The following is a 14027-nucleotide window of genomic DNA, read 5'->3' as shown; positions in this document are numbered from 1 at the left end:
AGGATGACCTAGTATGAGAGGGATTGACTGAATAAAGAAAGCCACCACATTCCTTACTTTGGAAAATCTGAGCAAGGCTGTCAACAATAGGATGCTCTGGAAGTCATAAATTGATAGGGTTCTCATAAGTGGGAAGCCTACATGGGCTAACCTTTGGGAGATGTGGTTTCCTAGCCATGAGAGTGTTAATTTGTATAAGACTTCTTGAAGCTGCAGCCAATTGCATTAGTCATCTCCTAATCTTCTTGTGAATTAGCCAGCCAATAAGGGTGTGAGTGATGTAATGCTTGTAACCTGATTATCCTTATTGGGAAGACTGCTGGGCTGCTGCTCCTGTGTTTGTGCTGCAGGTTTGGATGAGCTCTTTACAACCCAAAAAGAAATCTTTCTTTGTGCCTATAATTTGCATGCAATGTTTATGAGGATTCTCAGGCATCTTCTCTACTGAAGTTGAGGGCATCCCACCTGCAGATTTTGCTTTGTCCCTCTTTCTATTGACATTACTGTGGTCTGACTATTTATTAACACTGTTCCTTTTTCAAATCAGGCTTCTCTTCTTTTTAGTAGCTGCACTGGTCCCCCCAAATGTTCCCCAAATTAATTTTTCCACTGCAGTGCTGCAAAGAATCCCACTCTGCCTACTAAATACATGATAACTAGTACTTGGCAGCACTGAAGGATTAAGAGCTGTACTTGTGGTCAGAGTGGGCAACTATTATTGGGTCTACAATGAAGGGTTGTTGCATCCCCACTCTGAATGAAAATTAATTGCCACTTAAACAGTAGTTCTGTGACACACAACAACCTTGCTTCAATCCCAGTCCCAGGTGGCAGCACAGAAAACTACATAGCTTGCAAGCAACTTTGACACATATGGCAATCCAATGATAAAAGTAGGGAGACTGAAGGGCAAGGCGGAGTTGAAATAGAAGAAATGTGGATCTCTGGCAGGAATTGGCAACAGCTGTGTCAAAGAATCCTTTTGTTGCCTGGCCTGGAGAAGAAGCCACGCCCTGCTAAAGCCTTAGCCATGTTCTAGCTGAATCTCTGTACAAAGGTTCCTTTCCTGGTCTGACCTGTTACTCTTGTTGTCTCTTGCTTTGGCCACAGCCTAATGATGACACCTGGGCTCTGATTCCAGGTTTAGAGTATGCTGGACCTGAGTCTTGACAATAGGCATACTTCGATTCATATTTAGGACCAAAATCCTATGAACCTTCAATTTACAGAGCATTTCTCTCTTGAGAGGGAATACTGTAAATCAAGAAAATGGCTCAAGTGGAAAGGATTAAACAAGAGGGGACAGTTATTTATGTATTTAGAAAATGTATATGTTGCCCCTCCAGAAACATTACTTGATGCTGCTCCCAGCTAAGCAAACAAGCCAGGGCATAAAACCAGCATATAACAAACAAGCTTTAGGCTAACAGCTTAAAAGATAAAACCCCTAAATTAAAAGCCTGGATAATAAGAAGGATTCCACCCCCCCACCCCCACCCCCACCCCCCATGCACACACACTGGAGCTGCACAGCTCTGATCAGAACCTCCCTCCTGGCAGAGCAGCTATTAATAATGTTTTAAAAACAAAACTGCAGGACATTAGACTGTAGGTCTACAGTCCCAACAACATGTCTGGTTTGGCCTTGAGTCAAAGTAGACAGTGCTCACATTTGGATTTTGAGTGTTACTTGGAACATTTCATTGTTAAAGCTTCATTTTGTGCTACTGAATGACATCCCTAAACCCAGGGCCATATTGGAACTTTATGCCTCCTTGCATGAGATCACTGTGAGTCACATATTCTGTTGACTTCTGGACAGGTGAAAGCTTTCTACCAGAGGAGTTGCCATGATTGCTTAGCCTGGGACAGGCAATAACTAAGCCATATAGACACCCCTTGACTACACTCTTTCTTAGTCCTGGGCTAGAACTCGACCCTGATTTTCTTCTAGCTATGTTTGTTCAAGCCATACATCATGATTCACTCCTCCACTCTAATGTGAGCTGGGATCCCTGCTCTCCTCCTCTAATTAGCACTTAGTTTGGTTTATGCAGAGGGTGAATTCAGGTAATGCAGGCTCCAACCTGGAGGCTAGGAACAGATTTGCACACTAAGGTGTAGGCACCACCTACATTTAAGCTTGGGCAATTATTGTATGAATTCAGCATAGTTAATGCAACACACATAATCTTTGGCCTCTTCTGAAGTACAGGCAGTACACCAACTAGCAATTGACTTACTGTACTATTCCCATTTGAAGAAGGAATAGTTAGGATTACTTAATGTACCAGTATGATCTTTGGGTGCTTCTTTGCACCTGCCTTCAAGTTGGTATGGGGATCAAGACTATAAATGGGAAATGCCCAGTTTTCAGCTTGCCTGTGAGCTTGCTGGAAGACCTCAGCCTCAACCTGGCATAAATAAAGTAGGGACAGTCATCTCAGTACCTTCCACTTCAAGGCAAGGCTTGAGGGAACAAAGGGGTTTATTGTAGAAGAGTGTTCTACATCCTGAGTGCACTGAAAGGGCTCTGTTCTGTATTTCGACTAAGGCTGGACACAAACCAGCTCATAAACTAAGGTTCATGATGAATTTTGTCCTGTTCAAAATTTACAAACTCAAATTTGTGGCAAGTCAACCTGTTAATGGCAGTTTTGGCTGGTTTGTAAAGGGATATATTTACAGTCAGGCTGTCACCACTCAATCTAAATGTTTCCAAAGCAACTGAGGGAGGAGGCAGAATTTGGAGGGCACATAGAGGATCACCTGGGGGAAGTCTCCTGCATCTTTGATGTTTCTAGCTTGTGCAGGAACTTATATTCTCCTGAACCATCTAAACATGTGCCTGTCGAAATGACCACCTGTCGTTTCCCCATGAACACTTTCTTGGGAGGGGGGTCATAACTCGGTCCGCATAAATCCAATACTCACTCGGAGGGCTGGTAAAGGAGAGTTAGCCAAAGATCCCCCGCACTTTTGGTGTTTCTACCATACTGGGGGGGGGGGGATTCTAAAACAACATGATCCAAATAGAACCAGTTCATTTGGCAGATGAAACTTCATGACAGTTTATGGTTCGTGAAATAAGCATGCCACAAACCAGGGACCGAACCACATTTTCTCGGTTCCCTAATTCCTACTCGTCTTGCTTCCAGTTACATGGAAGAAGCAGTACAGGATTCCAGCTGAAGACAATGGATATGTTCATCAGAGATACATTGGATCTTAAAATATTCTGATCTCATGACATTTAGGACTGTAAGAGGATCAAGCTAACTAACTCCAGGCATTTGAAGCCTGTGGAAAGGTTGCAAAATTTGTGGCCTGTTTAATATGAGGGGTTCCTGTTGGGACTGTTGCTGTTATGTTTCGTACCAATTAAAATTTCCAACACTCTTCAAAGGCAGCTCCATGTAGCATATGTTATACAAAACTATGTGAACAGTTTTGATTTTGTAGAGAGAGCTCTATATAATTTTGAATCAATATACAGTAGATAACTTCCACATATTCTTACACTTAAATGAGTGAGTTCTGCCTTTTAGATGTGCTTGTCTACTGGTGGTGGATTATCAGTTCTCCCCCTTCAACCTGTCACCATTTCTTAATTTTACAAATAAGAAATTACTCAATATCTGTCAATTAAAAGTCATTTTAAAGGAATGTTAACAACTTGTCAACATGAGGAAAGAGGTGGGGAAAGACAAATGTTTTCCCTAGCAATTTAGCAGAGTGTATGTGTTAGGGAAATGGTGGAACGGTAGGTCTGTAGGATAAGTGACAGTAAGGGTTTGGGAAGAAAAATGTCTCATTTCCGTGACAACTCACTTTTTGGAAATAGTTAACAACATCGTGTTCTTGTGGAGTCAAGAACATTATCGCTAAATAAATGAGAACATGGGATGTGAGGGGAAAATATTAATCTGCCAAATTGCCAAATGGAGTTATCAGATTTAATTGAAATCAGTAAGACCACTTCCAAATAAATATTAAGGAAAGAAGAAAGTTTATCAAGGCTCCATCTGGTGCAATAGAGTCTGCTATAATGGTTGAGCTTATGTGGCAGTAATGCCAGCCTCCAAGTGGGACCTGGGGATCCTCTGGAATTACAGCTCTCTTCCAGACTACAGTTTCCCTGGGGAAATATGGATGCTTCCGAGGGTAGACTCTGTGGCATTGTCCCCTACGGAGGTCCCTGTCCCCCCGGGAGTTTCTCAACCTGGACCTGGCAACCCTACCTCAATTTCTCTTCAGGGTTTTAGGCAGAGATATTTCCATTTCTGTTATCTATAAACTTTGCTTCCTTCCCAAATAACTTTGATTTAAGGTGCCAATAGTCTGTGTGGATCATTATGACCATTTATGCACTGGGAACTTCACTGCACCACCCCCCTCTCAGGAGCACAGATCAGGGGTAGATGAGGTGCACCAGGCCAAATGCTCCCCCATGTGGGTTCAGGAAGAGGTGGGGCAACCTGCCACGACTAAAGCTCCAGCCTGCAGCCCAGCATGAAACCTCCAGTGCATAAATGGTCTTTAATATGAATGCTAACTTCATTATTGTGTGTTAAATAAGGGACAGTGGCCTATTAATGGCAACATAATAGGAACTGCATTTGTATCAAATATTAGCATTTATGATCCCACTTTGCACTCCTTCTTTCTGAAAGGCTTTCTGATAGGTAAGTATGACCTATCCTGATTCTTTAAACTCTGAAAACTTAATGCGAGGGGAGCAGGAGATTGCATGAGTATAATGATATAGATTCAAGGCTTCTGGATTTGCAGGCAACTGTTATACTTTGAAGTGTAATCTGTTTCCCTGTTAAAGATACAGCCTCATTCATTAGGCTTGGCCACTACTGCAGTAGCAACTCCTTGTTTACCTAATATCTCACAAGGGCACCAGTCAAGGGTATGCACTTTCTTGTGTGCTGCTAGATCAGGAAGGGGCTAAAGGTTTTCATTCATTGCTTGGCACATACCTGCCAGCCGTCAGTCTGGTTAGAGGGTGACTCAAGTTGAGGGGGGAGGGGACTGTCCTTTGTCCTGAACTGCGATGCACTGCCTTGCTGCTCTGCTGAAAGAGAAAGTTCCTATGTTCAGGCAACCTTGTTCTCCTTTTTTTATCTCTGCGGGCACTTGCCTCTTTGTGAGCTCTTCCTTAACACATTCTTTATAAGATGCCCATTTTCTTTTACATGACTTTGCAACCCACACAGTTGAACTGGCAGAAGTTCTTGGTGAAGCCCATCTCACGTGCAGCTGGCGATAGGGAAAGACAAACAGTTTTTCTTGGCACTGTAGCAGAGCATACGCATTAGGAAAAGGGTGGAACTACAGGTCTGTAGGATGGGTGCCAGTAGGGGTTGGGGAGCACTTTTTGTCACAGAAACAAGAACTCATTTTTAAGATGGACAAGATGGTTAACACCATCTTGTCCAGCAGCACAACCTCCAAATACATATTATGGAAAGAAGGAAGTGTACCAAGGATCCATCAAGTCCAGTATTTCATCCTCATAAAAGTGCTATAAACCAGTGTTTAAACAGGGACCTGGCAAAGAGCACATGATGCACAATCCCTGCCTTTGTTTAATCTGGATCACCCAGCACTGTGGAGCTTCCTGGTGTGGTTCCATTGCTTTCTGGTCATGCTGCACACAATATTATTTCATATTATTTAGCTTCATTCAAAAGTCATGTGCACTTGGACTGAAGGGGAAATATTGGGGAAACTATAGTCTGACAATGGATAATTTTTTTCTGTGGCTATATATATATAAACCATTATTAATCTACTGCTAGTTTCAGTCTTTTAACATAGGGAAAACAAATCCATGATGCTGGTGTGCACAGAAAGTTTATTTTTATTTGGATTAGTCATTTTGTTGTTTTTTCAAATAAAAGTTCAGAATTTTTAAACATTGATACATCACATGTTTGAAATGATGGTGGTTCTTGGATGACATTTACACTAGGTGCAATGCATGTAGCAGATTTCTACTTTAGACTCACCCACCTTTCAGAGAGAGTCTTTAGCAAATGGATCCCTCTGCCTACCTTTCAGAACAACAGGAAAAAGACCCCCCTAATCCAGAGATTCCCAACCATGGTTCCCTGAAGGTTTTCCAGGAGTTCCATGACCCTTCCCGGAGGTTTGGGTGGCCTCTGACATCACTAGAAATCACTGGAGCCCACTTCCCCTGTTGCTTCACAGGCCCTATACAGAGTGGACTTAAAGCGTCCACTTTTGGTTATCCTATCGGCCCTTCCTAATGCTGGTTACATCCTGTGAGAGTGTGTGGATGATGCCACTTCCGGAGACATGTCACTTTCAGGGGGCGTGGCAGGCAGGTGTGGCCAGTTAACATCACTTTTAAGGTTCCTTGAAACCTGAAAAATATTTTAAGCATTCATCCACATTCAAAAGGTTGAAAAAGGCTGTCTTAATCTGAGAGTCAATTAAAATCCAGGCAACTTGCAGGTTGGACTAAGAGAGAACCAATGTTTCCACCAACCTAACATTCAGGATAGCAAAGTAAGTGGAACATAGATTCATGCATACGAGGTGCCCCAAGTACTGCTGCTTGCTTCATAGACAGTTCTCAGATACAGAACCAGTAGTTCTCTCTCACTTAGATGGGGTTTATTTTTTAAACAAATCTATTTACTTCTCCTGTAAGGGAGTGTATTTGCTTACTCATTACCACAAGGAGAGAAGCTTTACAGCTCTGTCCCTCCTGGCTACAAGGCAAGGGGCCTGCTCATTCTGGGTAGGATGCAAAGCCTGTGCTTTGCCTTTATCTTCAGTCAAACATCACTTCACCTGCCCAACACAGGTGCAGCACCAGATAAAATGTCGCTCAAGTGAGCACATGCTGCCAGGGAAGCCCTCCCTTCAACCCCCACCTCGCTCCCCAGTGGCTGCAATGATTGTGTTGGAAATGCTTGCTGTGTACGAGAATGCCCATCAGGATGGTTTTGACTGACAAGGACATGGGCTAAGTGTTCTGATGGGATGGTGTCTCCTGTCAGGACAACCCCTGTCTTCCTCTGCTGCCCTCACCACTTCCACAAAATGGAACGTCAAAGGTAGGATAGGAAATGAAGTCAAAGTGCAGGTATAGGCATTGCAACATCACCCAAAAATAACGTTCCAGTGTAGCCTGTTCAACTGCCTATGAAAAGGCAGTGGTAATTAAATTCAGGAGTTACTCTTCTGATAATTACTAGGACATGTTCACCTCCAGTTTTTGGCTAGTTATGTGCTAAGTGTATGTCCCTACTTTGTATGACCATCTAATGGACCTGTATTTTCCATCAGGTCCAAAGTTGGATGCTCTCAGGACAAAGCCTTAAGAGATTGAGCCGTGTTCCTAACAAGAGAAATAAGCTTTGCTCCTTCCTTAAGTCAAGGAAGGAGAAGGAGGACTGAGACAGGGATATGCCACATACAATCAAATCCACAATTCATTACACCTAGGCTAGATTCCAGTGACCACATCTGCCTTCCAGACAATACCTGGATCTAGTGTATGAGTGTCTGTGAGCTGCTTTAGGAGACCAGAAAGACCTGGATTTCTTAATATGCTCCCATTATCACTTGCTGCTCTTGTTTTAGCAATGCCTGTGCAGGAACTCATCATTCATGAATGATTTCATCTACCTCTTTAAACTGCATAATCGCTCCAAAGGTTCCGTTGATGGATTCCTTCCAGCTCTTTGATGAGCCAAAGATAATTTCTGCATGTTCTCCCCTAACCAGTCCCCACTCCCTGTTTGTGGTTTAATGTTTACACTTGAGCTACATGTCTCTACTAGACTGGAGGATCCCCAGGGCAGGGATCTTATCATAGTTGTCTAAGTAGCATGCACACCCATGAAGTGATAATATTTGCAGCTGCAAAATGTGATAGAAATTCTTATAGCACAGGAAGTAGATACATCGCCCATTTCTGCAATACCTTCATTTATCCAAACTTTTGAGCCTCCTCTTGACCATCATTAATCGAGAGCCAACCGAGCCTTTTTATCTGCTTCCAACACTAAGGAATCCTTTCTGATGTTACTTCTCTGCAAAACAACAACAACAACAAAAAAGCCATTGGCTTTCCAAATGATAAGTACTTTAGGTTTAAATAATCATGCTTAAGTAGGGATGGGTTTAGGGGAGGGCAACCCAGGTGACCATCTGGGGACCCTGTCACAAGCTATTTACACAACAGCTGAAACAAGGAGCACAACCGTCCCTCTTCACTTGTCAAGTGGACAAGAACTGCTGCAATGCTACTTAATACAGATTCACTCAGTAGAGATGTGCAGTCTTTGGTTGCATGAATAAATACAGGTTTACAGGGCCTACTATACAAATGTATCATGTTATATATGACAGAGGTGAATCATAAATGCAAATCATCCAACAAAACTATGAAATGAGCTACAGACACCATAGCTGATCAAAAAGAGGCGGATGAGGGCCCTGATAGTGCTCCACACCTGAGACTCCACTGCATCTCCAGCTGGCCAAGAGCCCAAGCAATATGGATTTGAGACATAAAAGGATGTCACACTTCATAAAATACATCATTCTGCAACATAATTACACCTCACGTAGCTCACTGTTTGGACAACTTACGAGTGCCTTCCATATATACAAAGTTTAAATTTGCAAACATTGTTATGGTTCCTGTCATCTGTCTAGATGGTATTTCACAGATTAAAACAAAAAAGAGGCTCCCAGCTTTTCAAACTTTCTGCCCATCCTCATAACATCCTTGAGTGGTATGACGTTAAGATGCATATTTAGAGATGGTGTGACTGGGACACTGCCTTGTTTGGATTAAACTGCAGTGTATGTTCAGTTGCATGGCAGGGATCCGTAGCCCATGTGGAAGTTGTACTGGTGTACTAACTAAACACAGATAGTTATCTTGCATGGATTACCACGCGGCTTAAATGGGACACCAAGCCTGCACATGGAAGAAGATCTGTGAACTTTGTTGGAGGGATCCACACACAGCAGCATGAAATGGTGGGATCCTAAGGTGGCAAACTATGGTATACTCATTCAAATTGTGTGTAAAGGGCAGGGAGCATATGGTTAATTCCCCCCTGTAAAAAAAAACACACCCCAAAACCTCCCCACAATTTTTAAATCAACATTGGGGGTAAAGATTTTATTGTCGCCTTTCATATGCAGAGTAATTTTTTACTCCCCAGAAATAAGTGATCAAGAGAAACTTTTAAAAATGGAATTCCTCCCCTCCAGCCTGAGATGGTACAGGCCACTCTTCCACTTCGTTCTGCTGCCTGCGTAGACCTGCCTTGGACTGAGTCTTGTCCAAAGAGCTGTGGCAGATGACTGAGCTGGCTTCCACAGTGTAGTCATCACATTTTCAAAACAAGGCTTTTGTGTCTTTAGAGCAGCATGATAGGGAGAAATTCAACAGCTGAATCTTTTTCTCAACTCAGAGAAATATTCACCTTTTGGTTCCTTCACCTCTTCATGTTAGAAGGGATTCTAAGGGACAAAAGGAAGCACTTCCTTATCTACCGTAGGTTTGGAATATACTTAACTGGAGAGCCATCTTGGTGTAATGCCTAAGATCGGCAGCTTCAAATCTGGCAAGACGAGTTTGATTCCCTGCTCCCCACATGCAGCCAGTTGGTTGACCTTGGGCTCGCCATAGTACTGATAAAGCTGCTCTGACCGAGCAGCAATATCAGGGCTCTCTCAGCCTCACCCACCTCACAGGGTGTCTGTGGTGGGGAGAGGAAAGGGAAGACAACTGTAAGCCGCTTTGAGACTCCTGGAAGAAAAAAGTGGCATATAAGAACCAACTCTTCTTCTTCTTCTATTAGTAATTAGAATAAGCATTGCCTCTTTCCCTGGAATGCCCTGACCAAGCAAACTAGCTAACTAAATTCTTTGAAGACTGTGAACTGTGAATTCTGTGAACCACAGTCTTATCCAGTTGAGATACCCCAGTGAAATCACTTGAAAATCACTTTCTTAATTGCAGTAGAGCTGGCTATGTTCTCTTCTGCCTGGAACATATTTCACTTATCAAAGGATGGTAGGGGGAGAGCTGAACTAGACTAATTCAGAGGCAGCAAATACTTCCCTTTGCCCAGGTAGTTTGGTGTCAACTGCTTTCTGCTGCTCTTTCTTCCCTTGTTCTCTCAGGTACAAGTTACAACACAGCCCTTCTTTCCTTGCCTTCACACTTTCTGCTGCCTCAGCTAGCTTTGGTAATGAATCCGAGGGCCTTCAGAGCATATGCTGTGCAGCCCTGCACCCAACATAATGCAATAAGGTGCTTTGTAATTTGCTCAGGTGGAAGAACTTGGCTGATGTTAGAAATTTAATAAAATCAATCTTTGCTCTACATCTTTGGCAGCAGCTTTAATACCTCTAGAAACACTGCTTTGAGCTTGGACTTCAGCAGAGGCAGGCCTAAAATCATAGCAAGAGTAAAAGTCCTATTCACAGACAGCATATAGTCCAGCTCACAAAATCCAGGCTCTTTGCTGAAATAATAAATGCAGTGAGCAACTTAACCACAATATTAGACTAAGATTCTTCTAGTGGTGCAAGTAAGGGTGTTAACCAGGTGGCCAGCCTATGTTAAATTTTAAATCTTGATACGTTCCTTGACAGAATCCATTTGACAGAATGCTCATCTGGGTTTACTTGAGCTTCTAACCTCCTACTGGGACCTGAAGTTCACTCACCATTAGGATTGCTTTCCAGCCAGAGATCAGTTCCCCTAGAGAAAATGGCAGCATTGGAAGGTAGACTCAATGACATGATGTCCATGCTGGGCACTTCCCCCCCCTTTCCCACACACTGCTCTCCCTCCTTACTACAGATTAAGCTCTGATTGCATGTGTAATTAAGAGAATGTTTCTGATTGGCTAGTGGGTCCTTGTGGGACCCCAACTGTAGATGCCATTTTCAAGAATACCTGTTCATCAGGGGCATAGACTTCTCAAGCTCCAGTGAGAGGGGCTGAACCTGGTCCAGGTCCACACTTAGTAATAGTTTACAGCTCTGCTGCCTATGGTTTCTTTCTTAGCCAGGAGAGGTTAAGACTTCTTGTACAGCAGTTACTCAAAGGGTCAGAAATCCAGGAGTGAAGCAAGATCCAAAAGACAACCAAGAGGAAGTCCTGAGGAGACAAATAGGAATGAAAACTCTACAGCAAAATTCCAGATTTTCTCTATTCCTATGTATTTCTTGTTTTGGGGGGAGTGGGGGCTATTATTCCATATAGGCTGCATTCAAGGCATGCTGATAAACTGTGTTCTAATCACTAGTTAGTTGTGACATCAGAGTGCAGGCCACCCACAAATCCTGATTGCAACTGAACCAGGAATTCATACTAGGTTTGGCAGCTGGTCTGTTAACCACGGTCTCTACTAATTTTAGTTAACCACAGTTTCTACTAATTTTAGTTAATATGACTTTGGAATTCACAAAGCATAGATTGTTGAGTAGCACCATTACTTGTGGCCACTGACCACAACAAAGTCAGTCTTCCCTCTGGAAGGTGGAGATGAGAATACAAGAAGGCAAACCAGGATTTGTTACATATGTTACATAGGGGGTGGGAATAATGAGAGTTTTCCACCATGTTGGGATTGTTTTAAAGTCTTTAAATGGGTATTTTAATGGGGATGATTGTTAGCTGTCATGAGCCTATGGGGAGTGGCAGGAAATAAATATAATAATAATAATAATAATAATAATAATAATAATAATAATAATAATAATAATAATAATAATAATAATAATAATAATAATAATAATAATAATAATAATAATAATAATAATAATAATAATAATGCCTAGCAGACTAACCTGTGTGGTGTTCATAAAATTCTGCATTCACATTATAAAATATGGGCTTACCCCTCCCTAAACCCAGAACGAATGCTGTAACCCAACTATCTTGGATTATGAATTACACTCCAGGGGCATTTTTTTTAATGGCGGGGGGAGGATGTTTTATTTTTGCTTTGCACATGTATGAGAACTCCATCCTAAAATATTTATTCTGGCAATCCCTGTATTGGTTTCTTATGTAGTCTGCAGTATACACTGTAGTTCACCAGAATGCCTGCTGTTTCACGGTCCCTTTCTTCAAAGTGCCTATATTAATTCTGCAGGGAAACAGCTTTCATGGATAATTCAAGCAAGCAGCAATATTCTCAGCTACTTGTCATTGAAAGAAGGGCTGGAGGGCTCCTTAACCATTCAGCCACCACTGTCTTGGTAATTCACAATGCCCCTTTTCTGTACAGCTTCAGACACCTGCATCTCATGAAAGAATACATTGTTTCTTCGAGTGCGGAAACAACACATGTAGTGTCTACTTTGCTAGCTAAGGAGGTGGGGGCAACTTCCCATTTATTCACCCCCTCCCATTCCGTTGCGTAGGAGCATTGCAATTTCCGCTCATCTGCACTCTGCTTTGTGCCTTTCTTTAACATTTTATTAACTGGTATTGAAGTGTATTTGTCTTTTAAGGTTTATTTAAATTTTTTTCTGAGAAAATCCCCCGGAATTAAGTTCTATTTTTTCTCATTGTTACCCTGGAACAATTCAAGCCAGAAGTTCAAAATGTTATAACAGGCTAGCAGTAAACTTTTGAGATCAGCTAAAAATACAGCATTGTTTCTGCAGCTTCTCTTGTCTGATGTTACTCAGCTTCTAGAACTACTTTTGACAAGATGTTTGAATGTGCATATTTATGATGTCTAATGTGGAGAGGGGAATGCAGTCCAGTCCTAAACAGAGTTACACCCTTCTAAATTAATTGATATCCAATGAGTTTAGAGAAGTCTAACTTTGCTTAGGACTGTACTGTTACAGATGAAATATCTCTGAATAAGCAAGTGTTACCTTTCTTATAATACATTCCTGAATGTGTGCTCTTCATGTTTCTCAAACCCCAAATCAAAGTTTTGTTCTTCACATTGCTACATTTAGGCCACTATAAATGAGGAGCAATAATATTTAACTTGCCTCCCTACTGGGTGCTCCCCTATCCAAGACAGGAATATGACCCTTTGTTTTGGGATGATTCTGGCAAATGACTGCACAATGTAATATTTCTTTGTTGTGAGCCAGTTAGGATAGTCTTTTCCATTGATGTTCAGCCTCATAACAATGGAGTAAACTTGACATAGTCTGAAATGATTGAACATCATATTTCCAGTAGAGTTACATGACAAGATGGATTTTTCTCATGCAATATTCACTAGCCCAGATCTGCTGATGGCATGGTACAACAATGGCCTATGAGTGACTCAGATGGATTTCCCTTTTGACACACCTCCTTGCACCCGCTGGCCCTGTTTGCTCAGTGGGTGCTGTTCCTTTCCAAAGTTGGCTTTGCATATTTGTCTAGCCTGACATCATATTCTTCCTGACAACTTATCACAACCAGATCCATGCAATTGTTTCATTAATATTTCACCTTGTTGCCAATGTAATCTAGCACGCAAACGCTGCAGGCAGTAGGGATCATACATGTTTGTCGTGGTTATGATTGATTCTATAGTTACTATGTTTTTAAAAGCACTCATTTGAACTAAAGGGGACATCAATGTTCTTCCCATTTAACTTCATGGGATATAACAGTTGCATCTGCACTGCAAACTTATATGAATTTTATTCATTCGTTTTTCTGTTTCCTTCATCACTAGATTCATTAAACAATAATCCTGAATATCATTTGAGATGAATAGCCATTCAAATGTCCTATTATTTAATGGACATGAATAAGTATGTATTATTTAGATTTCTTACATTCAGACAATGATTAATTAAAATGTGTACATCAATATGACACATTTGATAAGATGGTAATGAAATTACAGAAAGTTATTAAACTAGCTCAGTTACTGTGCTTTCTTTAAAGGACTCTAGAAAATACACTTTTGAATGAATGGAGATTAACACTAATGAGAACAACCAGCTTTTTGTCAATTGAAGCTTTTCTATAATTCAAACTT

The 14027-nt window shown here is 41.7% G+C and overlaps 1 protein-coding gene across 1 annotated transcript in view; it reads left to right on the top strand.

Moving 5' to 3' along the window:
* Nucleotides 1–277: 277 nt before the first annotated feature.
* TRIM2 (tripartite motif containing 2) overlaps nt 278–14027 on the top strand; it is a 146165-nt gene continuing 132415 nt past the window's right edge. Inside the window, exon 1 of the mRNA XM_077300067.1 lies at nt 278–350. The gene's annotated coding sequence lies outside the window, so the exon portion shown is untranslated. The remainder of the gene's footprint in view (nt 351–14027) is intronic.

Source organism: Paroedura picta, chromosome 10, assembly GCF_049243985.1.
Source record: "Paroedura picta isolate Pp20150507F chromosome 10, Ppicta_v3.0, whole genome shotgun sequence".
Classification (NCBI taxonomy): domain Eukaryota; kingdom Metazoa; phylum Chordata; class Lepidosauria; order Squamata; family Gekkonidae; genus Paroedura; species Paroedura picta.
Note: the sequence above shows the minus strand (reverse complement) of the source record. Positions and strands in the feature narration are given on the sequence as shown.